The 14,306-nt window shown below is 35.8% G+C and overlaps 1 pseudogene; it reads left to right on the forward strand.

Annotated features, from left to right (window-relative positions):
- The first annotated feature begins 1,785 nt into the window (after window positions 1-1,785).
- Window positions 1,786-14,306, forward strand: part of LOC149231619 (vacuolar-processing enzyme-like) — a 43,826-nt pseudogene continuing 31,305 nt past the window's right edge.

Here is a 14,306-nt window from a genome sequence, read left to right on the forward strand (position 1 = left end):
TAACCTCTCTAAATCTTGTAGTGTTCTCACAAGAAACAACAATGAGGATGATCAAGGAAAATGGCATAAAATATGGAATCTCAGGCATTGGCCCAAAATCACTCCTTTTTTGTTGCTTCTATTATGTAACAAATATTTGACATGGTGCAAGCTTCAAAGTCATGGATTTAGGGCCCTTATATTGTCTTCTTTATTTCTCCAATTCAAAAAATTTCAATCATCTTCTCAATAGCTATAGATTCTTTGTGTCTATGTAGGACCATATTTTTATGCTCTTTCAATAGCATACAAAATAATTTCCTCTCCACTCTACAATTCTAGAGTGGCTCCCCTTTTACTAATCCCAATTTTAATAGAGCATGACAACTCATCTCAGGATTCATCTTATGGGATATTTGGAATGAGCATACTAGACAAACATTTAAGAATATCAATGATTCCACAGACTTTATTTAGCAACCTGACCTAATTAAATAAGGAAAACAATTTATTCTCTTGCTTGGTCCTCCAAATATTGGGAATCCAATCAACTTGAAAAATTCATTCTAACCAAAATGGGTATCTCCCCTTATTCCTTATTGTAGAAACCCTCTATACCCATTTTCTTCCCTTCTAACCCTTCCTTTTGTAACCCCCCACCCTCTCAAGGAATTCATCAAACTTAACTCCTACTATGCCTTAAAGGAAATCCAAGACAAACCAATTATGTTGGCATTTTTTGTAATTATAATGGGGAGATTCTAGATTATTATGTAGGTTCTGTTGTAACATTATTTGGTTTTGATAAGTTAGTATATTAGCCAAAAATAAATTCAAAATGTTAAGTTAGGATATGGATGAAAAAGAATGAAAAATAAAAATGTTAGGACAATTTCATATTTTTATATGCATCCAAATCAATAAAATGTTAGGAGTTAGTTTCCATAAATAAAGAAGGCAAAAGGAAAATAAAATGTTAGGGAAGAAAAAATAAAACAAAGGGTTCATTTTCAAATAAAAATAAATGCAAGGGATACTCATTTCAATGCCCCACATTAGAAAAATGTTAAATTTTGTTAATTAATGATTAATTCCTTAATCGGGATTAATTTTTGGTTATAAACCTTTGGCATTAAAAATTATGTTATATAATGCATATATGATTAGGCCAAAGTCAATAAATGACAAAACATCTTGTGAGATTTAAATGGAGTGCATCATTTAATGGCTGATCTATTCCCTGCCCAGATCAATGGCGGGGAGAGACTTCGCACCCCCCCCCAGGGCTATTTCTTATTAACGCGATGGGGGGGGGGGGTCCACAAAGCGGGTTTAATTGTGGAAACCCCAACCCTACGTGGTGCCAACTTATTACTTTGCAGCCCCCCTCCTCCCCCCACTCAAAACCGTAAACCACTCGCTACCCCCCCGCAAACCGCCCGTGGTTTCTCTCCGCCAACGTCTCTTCCATCTCGTGCCTTAACCGTTATCCTTTGACCAATCCCAAGATGCCACCTCACACACATGTTGCCTATTCATCCTATCCGTTGCCACCTCACATGCTCGCTGCCCTGTTGTCATACCCATTATATTCACCTGTTGTAGCTTCGCTCCCATTCATTAAAGCAACTATGATCATGAATAAAACTGTTAGCCCTTCCCTACATCTTATAAATAAAACTATACCCACATCTTTGTCACTTTCCTCTAACTCTTTTCTACTATTTGCAGGCAAACAATTTCTGCAGGAACCTTTTTTATTCGCTCAGTCTACTACCAGAATCGCTCTTCCTCCTATATGCCAGCATGGCCACAAAAGGGAAAGATAAAAAGAAAAGTGCAGAGGAAAGAACTGCTACTCCAACCCAGCTCGACCTTGACCATGTTCCTCTTGTAGACTCACTGTTTAAAATTGCAGAAGCCAGGTGTGAGTTCAATTTCTATGAACTGCATTTTTGGCTCAAATAAAGTCACCTAGACAAGTAAGACCCAATCAGATATTGGGAATCCCTATTACCTTTATTTAGTTTCCCAAATACACATGAGTTCCCTTACCTCATTACCTCATGTAAAGCCAAATATGACCCTGTAAAAAGAGTAGTCATGGCTCAGAATGGAGACATTCTGGTAACCATCTCTACTGAAACCATAAACTAGATGCTCCTAATCCCCCAATTTGACTCTCTCAGTCATTTTTCACCAGCAACTCTTATGGATATGTACCATAAGGTAACATTTCCAGAGAGAGCCCAAATATTTGAAATCACTTTACCTAAGGATGCAAAATTACCCAAAACAAATCCACCATACTCATCTTCCATGTTTCCTGAATCCTCCAGACATTGTATTTCTCTGCTTTCCTACTTATTAGGATATCCATATGACCAGTCTATTGATGAGACTATCCTTAGTTTCCTTTCTATTTTTAACAAATATCAGCAACCAGCATTCATGTATAACTATAGTCAATTCCTGGCTGATAATATACATGAACAATTCATGAACTTTACTATATGGGGAGTGTTAAGTTACAGTTCTGTAATTGTCCACATGTTTCCTTTTCAGCAAGGTGATCTTTTGCATATCAAACTCAGCAAGCAAGATGAACAAGGAGTGAATCAATCAGTCATTCACTAGACAGAAATAGTTAGGACAACTTCTACCACCTCCTCATTTTGAGAATGTGTAGATAAATTCATACATCCAGTGGCACAACTCCTCAACAGTCAGACAGAGCCAAGGATTGGAGATGAAATTAAAAGGATTTTACATTTAAGTGAGCAAACCAAAACTAGAGACTGGTATTTATACCAGAACTATACTAAGATAAGAGTATATGGTTGTGATCTTGCACCATATAAGCTGACCAAATATGTTCCTATGGGAATCATTTCTCTGGAATATATTAGGCACATGATCCACATGGATGACCTACACTCTGTGTCAGGCAAAAGGAAGTCTCAATTCAAGATTAAAGCACATATTGGATCATTTATTTGCAGCACTAGAGAAGCTAGTGTTGAGGCAAATACATTGTTAAAGGAGATGAATTTCTAGCCCAGCGTCACCTCGTCCTATAATCATTTTGGCATTATTTCTTCCTTGAGAGTTAATCTCAAGATGACTCCTTATAATCATACTCCCAGGCCAGAAATAGAAAAATTCATGAATCAAGAACAATGGTTTGATGTGACTCTTCAAGAGGTAGATGAACAGGTTGTATCTACCCCCACTAAACAGACTCCAGTTGCTCAGAGTAGGCAACAGAAAAGGATAAGAGAGGAGACTTCATCTATTGAAGATATTATGAAAGGATTCAGTTTTCAACAAAAGAAGCCAAAGGTTGTCTTGGTCACACCAACAAAAGAATCTAAACCAGTGATAATTTATCTTGGAGATCCAGAAGTGTCTACATCAGCAGGAGTTAGTGCTTCAACCACTCCTCCTACAACTTAACCTTCTAGAGAGCCTCTAGAAATTATTCAGTCCATAGGAACTAGTTCTTCAGATGATAAGAACATATTTTCAAGGTTCCTTGAGATCAAATAGAAAAATGAGACTTTAAAGTCCAATGTGTACAACCAATTCTGGAAACAAACTTCAACTTCCCAGCATAGGCCTCTTTTTGCTTTTCACAGCGATAAAGGAAGAATGAAAATGACATTCTTACAAGCTGAGATTCCATTTCCTAAATCACCATCAGATTATAAAAAGACTATGTTTTCATTTGATACCAGTCAAATTCATCCAAATGGATATGTATAGACACACTGCTGAGATGTTGTTTTCTACTATGACAACTATAGTTTTGTCTCTTTCTAAACTTAGGACTGCCCTATCTAATGTTCAGTCTCAGCTTAAGTTAGAAAATATTTATTCTTAGGCCAAAGACAACAGAATAAAATCATTGGAGGATTTTGTAATTAAAGTAGGATATGATCCCAAAGATGTAAAAGCTGCAGAGCTACTCCTCAAAAATAAAGATGCAGACAATGTTGCATTGAAGAAATAGTTGAAGCTACCTTCAACAAAGGATCCTCTCACAAAGGATATAGCAGAGAATGAACAAAAAAAGGAGGATATGCTCGAGCTTATCATTTAGCAGAATATACAACTAAAGAACATGGAAGAGCGGATTGAAGAGTTATTAAAAGAGAGAAGAAGCACAACTTGAAATGGTTCCAATTACAGCAGTCCCAATAGAAGTTGCAGGCATAGAGCCTAGTTCATCATCAATAACATCTGATCCAACCAGATTATGACAAGAATTTGCCATACAAAAATAGGAAAATGAGAAATTATTGCAAAAATTCCAAAATCTAGAGTTGCAAAAAATCAAGAATGACACTTTGTATGTGTAGGAGATAAAGAAGTCCCACAAATTAGTACTTAAGATTCTTAAATTGGAGAGTGAGCCCCTAATGGCAGTTACTTTGGCCCATGCCAAGGAAAATATTTGAACACAAATCATCCAATCTATGATAGATGTATAGCCATAAATACATATTATTTTTGAGCAGCAAGAACTCATCACTAGATGCATAGAAGTGATAGAAGAATAGAAAGCAACCTTGAAGACCAAGCCAACAAAAGCCACATATATGATCAAAGTATTAAATTCAAAAATTAGAGAAGAACTAGAAGAAATAAACATTTCTAACAGAACAACTACCATCTTAGAAATTAAGAAGTTATTACAAAAGAGGAATTTGATCAATAAATTAGAAACTAAATGTCAAACCTTGGATATTTCTGTCAAAAGATTTCATTCAAAGTTTAATGTCTTAAATAAGAAATGACTGCCAGGATTGGTAGGTTTGAATGATAAATTCTTTAAATTAGAATATTATTGCAAGGAATTGTATACTATTGCAGTGGACAGAACTAAATTTACAGGAGTCAAAGGATAGATATCAGGGAAGGATTTTCTAGAACCCTTGGAGTTTGATTTAACCATCATGCATGAAATTAAACATTTATTTCTCATGAAGAAAAATTTCAAGAGATACACAGAGGTGGATCAAACATTTAGGAAGATGGTGAATGTGCAAATCCAAAGTGAAGAAAGATGGGATTAATTGTGTGAAACAATTTAGTAATTTCTCATTCTAACAACATGAAAAATCATCAGTATTTTCAAGCCAGATCATCAATAGATTCCCAAAGGATAGAGCCACCTCTTCAGAAATTTCTCGGTTCCTATTATATTGCTCTATTTTTGTAATTTTGTATTATTTTTTTATGCCATTCCAAACAGATTGTAGATCCTTTGCAAATTTTGTATAAATAACTCCTCCTTTGAGTTATTATGGGTTGAATCCTTGAACAAGCTATCAAGCAGATTTGTATTAAGTTGGAGCATTTTTTTGGAATAATAAAAGATTCTAGATTTACCTCATGTAGTCTGTTTCTCAGTGAGTTTTGTTTCATCTTGTTTATTCATTATTTTTTCTTCATATAAATTAATTCTTTTGCAGTTATCTGATTCAAAATTTAACTGAGTTTCGGTCTCATTTTGGATACTTTGTGAAGTTGTCATTTAAATAAGAGAATAATTTACATAACTGCTTTTTATTGTAAGTTCCTGTTTATAAATAAATTACATCAGATCTCTATAACAATTTAATTATATTTTGTTAATTAAGTAAACACTATTTTCTTAATTTCTTATTATAACTCGTTAAGTATTTAGTTTGAATATTAAATCAATTATACTTCTCCAAGCTCTACTTTTCCACCCCATTAAAATTAAATTAACTATGTGTAGTTAAAGAGAAGCCTTTTATTTTTCTTGGAAACCTATCTAAGTTTGAAGCACCTATTTATAAAATTGTTCACTGGTCATCCAATCGTTAAAAACAACAAAACATTCTAGATGCTTTGGCATAACTAATTGGCGTAGAGTTATCTCAAAGGACAACATCAGATTGGCACCGTTGCCGGGGAGCAAAGGATTGAAAGTTTTATTTTACCTAGGGCAACAATTTTTCCCTTTTCCTTTAAGGTGAATAAAGGATTAGATATAGGTCAAAAAATTTCACCTGGCGATTCCACTATTTCAAGCTGGCTCATGTTAAGCATACCAGATCACACTCTGATTCTGAGATTGTTAGCCTTCTTCTAGATCCATAGAGACTTATTAGAGGACCCTCTTTAAGGAGAAGACATCAAACCTCTTCTTCTTCTTCAGCATTACATTTTGAAGATATATCACCTATAGATCCTTTTTCATTTGTTCTATCTAATCCTGAGTGGACTAAACTACCTCCTAGGGTTTATGAACTCCATTCAAAAGGAGTAGATCTTCCATCAACATTTTTAATATAATCACTTGAGTCGTATCAATTGCCATCCATTCCTATAAAATCACCTTCATCAGAGGAAGAATTGGGTTTACATTTTGTAGAAATTTCACCTGTAGAACAAACCGATATATGCAATGTCCTAAAGTATAATACTTGTTCTACTTCTACAAAACATTAAGTGGAAGTATAATCAAATTCATGAGAAGCATCAAGTAGAAACACGCATAACTGATCAAGAGAAATAATCACACATAACACAAGATATATCCAGGGGAAAGCACCAGCATAAAACCCCAACCATGTATTATCAATCAAGTGGAAATCCTCTTCAACATACAAAAAGAATCAACTCAATAGCTATCATGCTCTCTCTGTACTCTGATGATCTTCAATCAAAAGATGTAAATCATGGACTACCTAGGCCCCAATATATAGGCCACAAGTCCTCCAATCTCCTATAATAGATCCTTCCCCATGCAAGGAATACTTACTAGAAATATCCAAGCATCTGATAGTACAATGTCCCACATCAGATCTCAACTGGGTCTCTAACAAAAATGACATGCAACAGTTATCCATAAGTGAATTATCAATTATCTAAAATAATAGTTGTCACATGCATGCAAGCATTAACAAACTATATTTTATTATTTTAACAACTTGTTAAAATAATCTAGCTGGACTTGACTAGTTAGAACTAAGTCCACTCATTCTCTCATTATAGAACTCATACTTAATTCCTCAATCAGTGGAGGAAATTAAGGATAAATTTCTCAATCCTTGGGAAAACTCATGTGCATGCTCACAAAGACTTCAAATTTGAATTTCCTTAACTAATTAACTCAATTGAATTAATTAATTAATATTTCCAACTGTTGTTAAGACCAAAATTAATTTTACTTCCTATAGATAGACTGGGGACTGCTATAAATAGGAAGGGACCCAGAAATGCTATTTTTAGAACTTTATATTTTTAGCAGTTTCACCTCTCACCCAATGTGGCCAATGACCTCACTGGCCAAACTACTATTTTTAGACATGCTATTTTTAGTAGGTCTATTTTTAGCACATTCTAAATTTAACATTTCTTGTTGCACATTTTTCAACACTCCCTCTCAACAAGAAAGGCTTCCTCTCGAACCCGATCCTGTAACTCTGGAATGTTCTGCATGCAACACATCTACCCGGTCCACTTGCTCCACCAACACTTGGAACAAAAATGCTCCCAACTGACCACTATGTTGGTCTAGGAACATACTCTAATGCTCAAGCTCTACCTGCTACTCACAAGTTCTCCCTCTCTGACATATGCACTACTGCAACATCTCCATGCATCTCACACCATTAGACACCACTATGTGCCACCTAGCACTATGAAAAACACCTGTGCCTCTCGCATTGCTACAGCCTACTAGCTATGCGCTATCTTGGGATTCCGTGCATTATCGCTCTCTTAACCGCTCCATCTGCATCTGTCTCTACCCAATCAGTTAGTTCTTGCTACTCCACATCGGGGCTCCTGTAGCAAGGTCTCATCCAAGAGGTTGGGTACCTCAAGGATCCTACCCCTCCTCCTTGGAATGACCACTCTATATTTCCCCACCTCCTACCTTGAGGTATTGTTGCATGTGATCCCTCAGCCCACCTGGCTTGAAGTTTCCCCCTACTGGAGGTCTCTGTATGAGTAGATGTCTCTACTTGATCTCCTCTCAGCTTCCCTTGTTGTGGCTTCTCCACAACCTCCTGAAGCTGCTGCACCAATCGTGGCTCCTCCATAATCGTCTGAGACTTCTTTTGGCTCTGCATGTTGAGAGGTAATATACCCTCCCTCTCAACCATTAAGTCTCCGTCAGTTGCCTTGTTGCTCAAGGCTTTGCATGGATCTTGAACCTAAATAGCATACAAGTTCTTGACCCGTGAACCAATCTACTTCACTTGTCTAGTGATGATGTGTCTAAGGAAAACCTTTCCCTTACTGAAGACTACATCATAGCCTATGTCTTCCAGCATTGCGATCGACACCAAGTTTCTCTTCTGTCCTGGTACATACTTGACATTGGTCAAGGTAAGGCGAGATCCATGCTCCCTCTGAAAAATAACCATGCCTACACCTAAGACACTATACTTCTCATGATTACCCATCCCTATGAGTATCTAGAGATCTTTCTCCTCCAAAGTATTGAATAAAATCTTGTCACCGGTCATGTGGAAAGAAGCCCCACTATCAAGAAACCAACCACTTCCTACCATGGATGAAACCATTCATGCGAAGAGTGTGAAATCCAAATCAAATTGTGAAGCAAGTGCCTCACCTTCAGATCCTTCCTCGGATCCCTTATTGGATTTCCTTCGTGGACAATTTGTAGCATAATGGCCCACCTCATGACAACGAAAGCATCGCACTTTTGATTTGTCAATCTTCTTCCCATCATTGGAAGAACTGGATTCAGAAAAGAGAAACCTTCTCCTTCCCCTTCTTTGCCTTACTCGCTAAGGCACAGTTCTCCTCATCATGCATGGATGAAGAACTATCTTTGGTGCTCTGTCTGATCTCCTCCTGCATCAAATCCGACCATAGTCGTTCCCAATCTAGCAGTTTATCCCTTCCATTCACCGAGTCCTGGTAGCTATGCTAGCTCTTAGGAAGGCCAAGGAGTGCTAGACTCACCATATCCTCATCCGATGTCATGAACCCTACACTTGCAAGCTCATCCTTGCATGTGATGAGCATGGATAGATACATAGAGATCGTCTCATCCCTTTCACACTTGATCTTTCAAGGTTTGTCCTTCAGTGCCAGCTTCCTCTGATCACTGCTATTCTGATATAAATATTTCAATGTTTTCCACATTGCATGTGGAGTCTCCTTCCCATGGAGGCTCGATACAATGTGATCTCGCACTCCCTCCAAGAGAATTCTCCTAGCCCTAGCCACACACTTCCTCCATTCCACCTGCTCAGTCTTGTCAGTAGGCTTACGAATTTCTTGATCAATGAAATTCTTAAGGCCATTATCTTCCAAAACTGCCTCCATGTGATCCTTCCAAGCTATATAGTTTGAGCTGCCATCAAGGGCATACTTAAGCCTCAAACCATAGAACGCCATCAATGAAATAGATGTGATAAGAACTTGAGATCTATATCCTGAATAATCAACTTTGAATTTCTCTTGATAGTATACTATTCTTGTTTGATCACCTGTGCTTCGATACCATGTAGAAATTTCATCTGTAAAACAAACTGATATATGCAATGTCCTAAAGCATAATACTTGTTCTACTTCTACAAAACATTAAGCGGAAGCATAATCAAATTCATGAGCAACATCAAGTAGAAACATGCATAACTGATCAAGAGAAATAATCACACATAACACAAGATATATCCAGGGGAAAGCACCAGCATAAAACCCCAACCATGTATTATCAATCAAGTGGAAATCCTCTTCAACATACAAAAAGAATCAGCTCAATAGCTATCCTGCTCTCTCTGTACTCTGATGATCTTCAATCAGAAGATGAAAATCATGGACTACCTAGGCCTCAATATATAGGCCACAAGTCCTCCAATCTCCTATAATAGATCCTTCTCCATGCAAGGAATACTTAATAGAAATATTCAAGCATCTCATAGTACACTGTCCCACATCTGATCTCAACTGGGCCTCTGACAGAATTGACATGCAACAGTTATCCATAAGTGAATTCTAAGTTATCTAAAATAATAGTTGTCACATGCATGCAAGCATTAACAAACTATATTCTATTATTTTAACAACTTGTTAAAATAATCTAACTGGACTTGACTAGTTAGAACCAAGTCAACTGATTCTCTCATTATAGAACTCATACTTAGTTCCTCAATCAGTGGAGGAAATTAAGGATAAATTCCTCAATCAGTGGGACAACTCATGTGCATGCTCACAAAGACTTGAAATTCGAATTTCCTTAACTAATTAACTCAACTGAATTAATTAATTAATATTTCCAACTACTGTTAAGACCAAAATTAATTTTACTTCCTATAGATAGACTAGGGACTGCTATAAATAGGAAGAGACCCAAAAATGATATTTTTAGAACTTTCTATTTTTAGCAATTTCACCTCTCACCCAATGTGGCCAATGACCTCACTAGCAAACTGCTATTTTTAGACATGCTAATTTTAGCACATTCTAAATTTAACATTTATTGTTGCACATTTTCCAACACATTTACCTGAATTCAAGCCTTCAGATTTCATCTCTCCAACTCCTTATTTTGTTCCATAAACTTCTACTAATCTAGAAGAGACATTCTCTATCTATTCAAATCCTCTGTTTGATAATAACAAAGACTTTCCATCAGAAGTTGGTTATTAAAATGCCTTTGAAATCTTCCAGGAGATCTCCTCCTTCTTTCTCTCCTCCCCATACTAATACCCCTACCAATTCTTCTTCTTCACCTTTATCTCCATCATCCTCTTCTTCATATTCATCATCCACTCAGTCACCCCAGACTCCACGTTCCATCATGGATTCTAAACCCATTATACAAGCGAGATATGTGTTGAGCCTTGAAAATGTCATTCATTTCCATTACACTTTCACTATTATGTCCATTATATCACCTCCATTTCACCTCCATTTCACTACTATGTCACCACATTCATCCCACTTTCATTATCATTGGGCCACATTTATGTTTTTCCAATCTTTATTAATTCTAAGTCTTTTAAGTGAATTTGTGGTTAAACATTAGAAAATAATGTGCATGTGCTTATACCTAACAAATGGGTTGAGGTTGTTGACATGTGTAGGTTGAAAGGAGACTTCTAGAAGACCCTTATGTGGCACTCTAAGGCTAAATTCGAATTTAGTTGGAAAGAATCATGGGATCATGAGGATATGTGTCACATCTCCTAATTGTATTGTAACTCTAAGAAGACATGTGTCTTATCAGTTCCTATTTTGATTAGGACTCTAGAGGTAGAGGGAGAGATTCATGGATTCTCATTAATGAGATGGCTCTCATCTTTTTGTATAAATAGGAGATCTCTCTCCTTCATTTGTTAGTCTTTAGTTCCTAGTTCTTAAGTTTGTAGTTCTTCCTTGATGGCTTTTGAAAGCTTTGGAGAACTTTGTTGTACTTTGTACTTTTGAAGAAATTGAATAAAGATTTGATGTTCTCAACATGGAAGGAGATGTGAAGTAGTTGTCATGGAGCATATTAGAATGTAAGGTAGAGTAGATTTCATTTTGTAAATATTGCTTTGTAGAATGTAAGGTAGAGAAGATTTCATTTTGTAAATATTGCTTTGTAGAATGTAAGGTAGAGTAGATTTCATTTTGTCAATTTTGCTTTGATTTCATTATGTTATTTGATTGCTTTCAAGTTTGATAGATTAGATTTTTCATTCATGCAATTTTAATTCATGCAAGTGTGTTCAATTTTGCTTTGATTTCATAAGTGGCAGAGGGCCCCTGCTCACTAAAGCCTTGTACAGTTGTCCTTTAACTCTTGCATTACTTTTTTCCTGTTCATGTATATTAGCTGTACAGTTGTCATTTAAATGCTGCGTTTTATTTCATCATGTATATTAGCTGTACATAACAAGCTGTTTTGATTAATGTTGTTTTACATTAATTTTGTTATGCTTCTGTATATTAGCTGTACATAAATTTCTTTCAAGTTGATTGTAGATTAGTGATGCACATAGCCTTTTAATGACTAATGACATGATAGAATCGTCTTGTCCTTCTGCTGAAGCAACAAGGATACTGGGTCTCATAGTCACTAGCTCATTGTTTGGTTATTGCATTTTATTTTGATTGAACTAGCTGTATATTTACACTTTTGTTTAAATACTAATTCCATCAATAACATGTTTTAAGTTCTTTTGAAGTGCTAAGTTTTGGAAGTTACCATTAGGGACATAGGCCTTGTCTTGAAATCTTTATCCATACTTGTCCTTTAAAAGTATTCTTAAGACCTTAGAATAGGATTTCCATTTGCATTAAACACTTTAGAAAACCAACAAGAACAAAACCCCAAAAACAACATAAACTATAAAACAACGAAGTAAGAGAAAGGTTAACTAAGCACATATGGTGCACCACACTTCATCAGTTTATGATACCCGGATTGATAATTTATGTAGAGCAATTTAAGACGTTAAATTGACTAGACAATATGTTGCTTTAGTTCTTCCTTAAAACTTGGGAAATTTTCTTGATGGATATCTAAAGCATTTACCAAGATTCAATGGTGAAATTGGTCCTTCAGCAGAAGATCATGTAGCTTTTTTTCTAGGCTTTCCTGATAATATGAACATAGAACATCAAAATGTTTATATGATATTATTTTTCCAATCCTTAGAAGGAAATGTTAGGATCTGGTTTAGACAACTTAGACCTGACTCGATTAGAACATGGAATGAGCTCATAACTATCTTTAAAAATCAATGGGGGTGAAGAAGGATCCTATTTACTTTCTCACTGAATTCGAAGAATTGAAGAGAAACCCTGGTGAACCAGTGGCCAAATTGATCAAAAGAATTAATAAACTCTATCATAAAATTTGTACTGATTGTAAGCCATCGATAGCAGCTGCAAAAGTTAGATTTTCCAAAGCATTTGAGGATGACTTTACAGTCATGTTAAGAGAAAGAGTGTCCAATACATTAGAAGATATGAAGAAAAATGCCATAGAGGTTGAAGCTAATAGGTCTGCTTCTAGCAAACTTAAAGCTAAAGCAAGAAAAGCAGAAAGAAAATTAAAAGCTAGGATTGATGACTCATCTTCCTCGAAATCCAAACTTGAAGATCAGAAAATTGATGAAATTACATCTTTACTTAGAAACCTTTCCAATAGGATTTCTAAAATTGAAGCACAACCTAGAACCACTCAACAAATTGTTGTTAGGCCACAAGCTCAAACTCAATTTCGAAGAGCTACTCAAATGCACATCCTCCAGAAACCAATTTTTGATCAAAACATTCAACGACCATTGTTGATTGATGATCAACAACCTTAGGATGTAGGTCCTTTAATTTACGAAGATATCAATAATCTTGATTCATCAACAGTACAACTAGAAATATTACCTACATCTTCCTCTCAATCTTTTGAACAAGAACAAGGAGATACTCAAATTTCCAAATATCAAGCATTCTCTGAATTTTTTATTCCAGAATTAAATAAGAGGTATGATCTAAGACCTAGATCAGGCCTAGGTAGACCTACTAAAGCTACATCTATAATTGAACCTACAACAAAATCTATTCAAACAAAAACTCCAACACCTCAAACTACAGAGACATCTACTGAAACTTTTTCATCTGATAAAACCATTTTGACAACTTTTAATATTAAGAAAAAATTGGAAAGAGACAAGATTCCTATCCCTTTAGCTGAACTTTCCAAGAACCCTGGTTTTAAAAATCAAGTGTCTAAATGGATACAATCCTCTAGTGTAGATGTTGAAGGATACATTAATACTTTACAAGATGGAAAACCTTCAGTAGTTTTTGGCCCCAGTTCTGATATGATTTATGAGATTGTTCCAACCTTTTATGTAAATTTAAAGGTCCATGATTCTCTCTTGTATAACTACATGTTGGACTCTATAGCTTCTCATAACCTTATGCTAAAGGTTATTATGGACCAACCTCAGTTAGAGGTTACTCGTTCCTATCATGACCTCTACACCTTTCATTCAAAGAAAGTATCATGTGTAGGATTAACCAAACACCTAGTTGTCACCCTAGCTCAAATACATGTTAAAAATATAGTTTTAGACATAGTTGTCACTGATATTCCTGCCAAGTTTGGCATGCTTCTATCTAGATCATGTTGTGCTAAACTTGGAGGATCACTTAATATGGACATGTCTTTTGCCACTATTCCATTTTATAGAGGTGAACATTTAAGATTATATAGGGAAGTCAGATTCCTCCATACTGTTTGTAGGTCTGATCAAGAAAAAAATCACTCCATCTATGCAGTAGATCAGGATTTTGGTTGCTTTCAATTATCATTTCAA

The sequence above is a fragment of the Pinus tabuliformis genome, chromosome J (assembly GCF_031772625.1).
Source record: "Pinus tabuliformis cultivar Carrire ecotype Pingquan chromosome J, CPIR1, whole genome shotgun sequence".
In the NCBI taxonomy this organism is placed as follows: domain Eukaryota; kingdom Viridiplantae; phylum Streptophyta; class Pinopsida; order Pinales; family Pinaceae; genus Pinus; species Pinus tabuliformis.